Raw genomic sequence first — 6000 nt, forward strand, 5'->3', positions numbered from 1 at the left:
TAAAAATGAGTAGCATGACATAAGTAGTACTTGGTGGTGAATTATATAAGCCTACGAATTATTTAGAAATAGTGGTGGATAAAAATCTATTAAATTGAATTTATTAAACCAAGAATCACAACTACTGGTAAACTACCATTTTAAAATATATATTTGCTGTCCGGAGCAAGTGGTCATCTCTGCATTTAATACCAGGCCATCTTTCTAAGAGTTAATTTAGAAAAATATTATTATTTGGCTTAACAAGATTTTAGAAAAACTGCTATTCTCAAAAAAATAAAAATAAATAAATGAAATAAATAAAAAATACTACTATCCGAAAATTCATCTCAACTTTTTCCTATAAAATTTGTTTTTAATGTTTTTTCTTCGCCTTACTTAAACTAAAACTCAATTGTTATGTAAAGTGTGTTACCAAATATATGTTACCTACCATAGCAGACAAGAGAACTCCTGGATCAAGTATTGAGAGAAATTTGCCTTCGTGGAGTACTTTAAGATGGAACTAACCGTATTTGCGTTGCATGAAGAGGAAAACCAAAAAATATCCAACTTTTAGATTAACGGAAGGGGGCTTTAACCCATGATCCGTCTACCACTGCGGAAATTTTACGCCAGCACTGATTTCGGTGTGAGTCGGGTGCGGAATTCGTATCCTCCAGCAATCACTGGGATTTGAACCAGGGTTCACATCTTTGGCGGTCTATCCCCGGAGCCACCATGACTCATAGTGAGTAGATTAATTTTATTATTACTATTATTTCTAGAAATAGTACTTCATTCATTTTGTTTTATACCTTAAATTTCTCGCTTCCACAGTGGCAGCTATTTTTTTTATTTTTAAAAAATAAAAAATAGTGGCTGCCTTGTTCATGCAGACTTATTTATTTACCTATATATAATAATAATAAAAAAAACACTGCACTAATTTTTCCGTTTTTTCTCAGGTAAAATAACTCATTTTAAAATATGTTTGTTTTTCGGTCTAAAAATACCTCAGCCAATGTTATTAAATCAGTTTAATCAGCGTGAACACAATATTATACTTGGCGCTATGCCCTTTCAGAAATTTGACGGTGTTTTTTCGAGCAACAGCTTACTATTGAAAACCACTGCTCTGAGATCGTAGATCAGTTTTTAAAAACAAGAAATGAAGCTATATTTCATTTGCAGTTTTTTTTTTCTTCCTGAAAGAACGTATTCTATACACCCTTAATTATTACAATCACATTAAATAATACATTCTTGCGTCTTAAATAATACTTAGAAAAGGTGATTAATATCTTCACCTACTGATACATAAAATAATCCACGTGTTATAAATGCATGAACAGGCATTGGATAAATATATGCTCTATGTAAGCAATATTTTTTTAGAAGTAAATGTTTAGGAGGATTTTACATGGCAAAATTATTGGCCCAATTTAAAAGATCATGCTTTAGGATTTTCGAAATGGTGTCCTTTTTGCTCATGCAAAGTTTGAATAGACCAAATTAAGGAGAGGATGTTAATAATTTCTTTCTAATTCTAATGCCAGCAAATTTTGAAATCGTTATATATTATTTTTGTGGATGCAGAAGAACAATATATATATATATATATATATATATATATATATATATATATATATATATATATATATATATATATATATATATATATATATATATATATATATATATATATATATATATATATATATATATTCACATCTTTATTATTATTTTTTATTATTTAATTATTTTTTAAAAATAATAATTAATTTTATTATATTATTATTTTTTATTATTATAAATATTATTATTTTTTTTTTTTTAAATTTTTTTCTCCTTTCTTAGAAGCGACCTCGGTCAAGGTAGCGAAAAAGATACGGGTAGAGAAAAGATTACGGGTAGCGAAAAAGACTGGACACAGTCCATTCATGACGTTCCTGCGGTTAATTTCAGAAATAAAGTTACGCGGCTTTAGCATTTATTCTATAATACATTCTATTATACAAAGTTTTCTATTATACATTCTATTATACAAAGGCATTTGTTATACAAGAGTTAATAAAAACAATTTGTTTCTACAATCTTTCAGAAATAAAGTTACACGGCTTTAGCATTTATTCTATAATACATTCTATTATACAAAGTTTTCTATTATACAAAGGCATTTGTTATACAAGAGTTAATAAAAACAATTTGTTTCTACAATCTTTCTCTACCAATTTAAATTTTTTCCTCGTTTGTTTTACCTCTTTTTTTTCAGCGTAAACTTTTAATGTAGCCCGGAAAAATAGTAATAGTCTGCATGTTAATACCTCTGCTATCAAATATACAGGGTGTAATCGTAACAGGAAAAAACAAAGAGTGGTAGATATGATTTCTTACAGGTGGCATGTAATTACATTCAACACGTTGATGAACAATGAATGCATCTTGCCAGAAAGAAAAGCTTTATTTTTTTGCAGATATAATTTGATTATATCACAATAATAATTAGTTGAATTCTATTGTGAGTTTAATCTCAGATTTTAGCTAACGTATAAACCATTTACGTGCCATGTTACGTTTTTGGAACAAATTTCTTTTTCAAAGTGTTAAAGACTGCTAACACAATCTTCCCTTCACTTACAATTAGAAAAACATGAATATATTAATAATATAAAATTATATAGTTTGTGATACATATCCCGTTCTAAAAGCAAGCAATTGCTATATTTTTTTTAACCAATTTGGTTGTTAATTGAATAAAATATCCACATAATTTGTATGCAAACCTACAGCCATATATTCCACAGAAGCTCATATTACTTCAAAATTTGACTCCGGTAGGTAAACGGTTAAAGACAAGCATATATTTAGTATTCGTTAAGTGATACAGTAGTTATTAATGACTTTCTATCGTGAATAAAATAATAGGCGAATAAGAGTCCCAATTTTACTATTTAATTTCTCTGCTTACTATGCTGTAAATTCTTATATTTATTGATTATGCATTAAATTCTTATTGTTGTTGGAAAAAAGGCAAGAAAAGAAAAAAGGAAAAAAGTGAGAAATTGAAAAGGTATCCAGAAAAAAAAGCAAACTATACTTACCATTAGGTAAATATCCATAATATGAATGTTGATCGAAAATACCGGTTAATTTTGTTAAATTAGTTTATGGGAAGCATAAATTTTAAAATTTCAAAGAGTGAACCTCCTAGGGAAGACATAATTTAAGAACAGATTGGAAGAGAGAATCTAGGAACGATGATGAGCAGTTTCTTCCTCCTTTAGAGAAATAGGGTTGTTATGAGGATAGGTAAAAACCAGCCAAACAAGATTCACGCTCATGTTTCTTCGCCAAACTTAACAACGGCGACTTCTTCCGAAATTTATCGAATTAAGTGGAGAGAAATGCGTTTTAAGCTGTTTATGTCTTTCAAATACCCGAGGTAGAGGTTAAAAATTTATGAGAGACAAGATCTACACCAAAGTCCTGAATATTAGCAAAATTATTTCATTTTGAGAATAAAGTTTTTTCGTTTCATTTTAAGAATGAAGTAACTTTTTTAAGAAGTTACTTAATTAAAAAACTTGACTCGCTTTTAAAAACATATAGATTGGAAATGACAGTCGACATGTTTTAAGCGCACAAAGATAAGCACCCATTTTCAAGCCTTGCCACATGTGAATGAGAAGAAACAAAAGTAACTTGAAATATAAAACGTAAAATAGCTGGCGAAAAATGAAAAGAAAAGTGAAAAACAAAGCTAGAAAAACCTCAGTAGCCGAGAGAGAATAAAAATAAAGATGAAGAAAGCAGAAGAAGAAAAACCACTGTGGCTGAGTGGGGTAAATCAGAAAAAAGAAATAATTACTTAAGAAGTTATTTTTCCACCATAATTACCCTTTTTGTTAATTCGCTGTATAGTGCTTTGTCTTAAAAAGATTAATAAAAGTGTGACTCAATTCTGTCTATCAAAATTTAGAGAGAATTTTCAAAAGACAAGCAACAAAAATATTCAATACGTCACTCTACAACATCTCCCAATTTGCTTCTGAATCTTAATTATTCTCTTTTAATTTTAGTTTTTTTTAAAGAGTCAGTCAAACAAAGTGTTTGTTTAGGTGAAAATTAGAGGAATGTAGGCTGAAGATTAGGCCTAGATGCGCAATAGCACCCAACGAAAACCGATATTCCACGCTAAAGGCTCGAGGACGCCGAAATATAAAAGCCACTCTTCTTCAACAACTCCTTCTCTCGGCTACTGGTACTACAGTTTCGACACAAACTGTCCGAAACCACCTTCACGCTGTAGGTATGTATGCTCGCCGACCAATGATGTGTGTCACGTTAACAGGCACTGTCGTCCCCACAGGGAGTGGGCAACTAAACATGTGAACTGGAGGAGAAATGAAGGATGAAATATTCTTTTTTCCGAAGAGCTTCGTTTTTTTGTTCATCTTGATAATAGGCGTACTTTCATCTGGAGTGCACGTAGCACTAGAAACAATTCTGCATTCGAGCACGAAAGTGTAAGATTTGGCGGTAGATCTATGTTGTTGATCTCCTCCATTGTTGGCCTCACCGATATCCATATGATTCGAAATGGAGCCCGGACCAGTCGCCGATATAGTGATGAGATCCTGAGACCTGTGATAGTCCTTTACGCTGCAGCAATTGGAGATAACAGCGTGTTAATGGACGACAATTGCAGGCCACCTCGTGCTGACTAGGTGAATGATTTCCTTTTGAAGGATAGAATCATACGAATGGATTGGCTAGCGTGTTCTCTGGACATAAACCCAATCGAGCATGTTTCGAACATTCAAGGCAAACGAGCTGATGGACGCCTACCACCCCCATAAATTCTCCAAGAACGGGAAAAAGTTCTTCTGGAGAAGTTCGACAGAATTCCCAGCCCCTTATTAATAATCTAATTGTCTTGATGCCTCAAAGGTGTTCAATGTTGCTGACCGTCCGGGGAAGCCATACCCCCAATAAAAACTGATTTTCTTTTAAGGAAATATCTTTCTTATTTTTGTTTTTCTCATATGCATAAATTGTGTTTTTTTCCTTTTGTACCCAAATGCTCAACAAAATGCATTTTTTTCTGCCAAACAAATGTCATTTTTATCTCATATAGCTTACTACGTCTGTCGATAATGTATCAATCATTCAAGCAATTCTCCAGGTGCAAGATCAACCCACAACATTAATATCCTTTAATTGTTTTGATCAGTGTACATTGAGATTTCACTGCACAAAATATGCTGCACCAAGTAGGAGGTCATCGAGTTTTTATACCTTAAGCACTTTTCTAGATCAACTAATCTTTAAAATCCAAAATTCACAATTTTGAAAAAAAAGTGGAGATGGCTTTTGGACTCAATTCAATCATTATTGATAAAATATTAAAAAAATTTCATTCAATTTCATTAAATGTTTCCAAATTTATTATTTTATTTTATTTAATAACCGGCGTTGAAGAACCTAGCCAATGTTTTGGGTTTACGACTATCAATGTTCAACTCCGTAGCTTTGTAATTTTAAACCCAATCCGGAAAACTGGGAAACTCCTGGATCAAGCATTGGGAGAAATTTGCCTTCAAGGAGGACTTTTTGATGGTACTAACCCGTATTTGCAGATATTGTTTCAATGCTCCCAAAGAAGATGAATGTATTCCTTTTGTTATAGAAGAATATGCACTATTTCAAGTTTATTGTAATTCTAAATCTAGTTTTATTACAATAAAAATTTTTTGCTAGTGTAAAAATGTATGAAAAAGATTAGAGACACTTCAGTAACATATTCGTGAAAAATTTTTGATAAATTTTCGCATTCGTATTTCCGAGGTGGGAATGTTGGTGCAACCAAATTAAACAACGTACAAAATCCCTACGTCCAGAACATATAAGTCACGAAATCAAATTCGTATTTCGAAAATGAGGATCTTGTTGAAACCAAAACCTCCACAACATTCCCTTTTCCGGAACAAAATTTTTTGACTAATTTGCACACTCATA

The 6000-nt window shown here is 31.6% G+C and overlaps 1 protein-coding gene across 1 annotated transcript in view; it reads right to left on the reverse strand.

Moving 5' to 3' along the window:
- The window catches only part of pip (heparan sulfate 2-O-sulfotransferase pipe), an 83488-nt gene extending 80244 nt beyond the window's left edge, over window positions 1-3244 (reverse strand). The window contains exon 1 of the mRNA XM_043052722.3: window positions 3084-3244. The gene's annotated coding sequence lies outside the window, so the exon portion shown is untranslated. The remainder of the gene's footprint in view (window positions 1-3083) is intronic.
- Window positions 3245-6000: the final 2756 nt, after the last annotated feature.

The sequence above is a fragment of the Parasteatoda tepidariorum genome, chromosome 4 (assembly GCF_982258835.1).
Source record: "Parasteatoda tepidariorum strain Cologne lab strain chromosome 4, Ptep-v5.0, whole genome shotgun sequence".
NCBI lineage: Eukaryota > Metazoa > Arthropoda > Arachnida > Araneae > Theridiidae > Parasteatoda > Parasteatoda tepidariorum.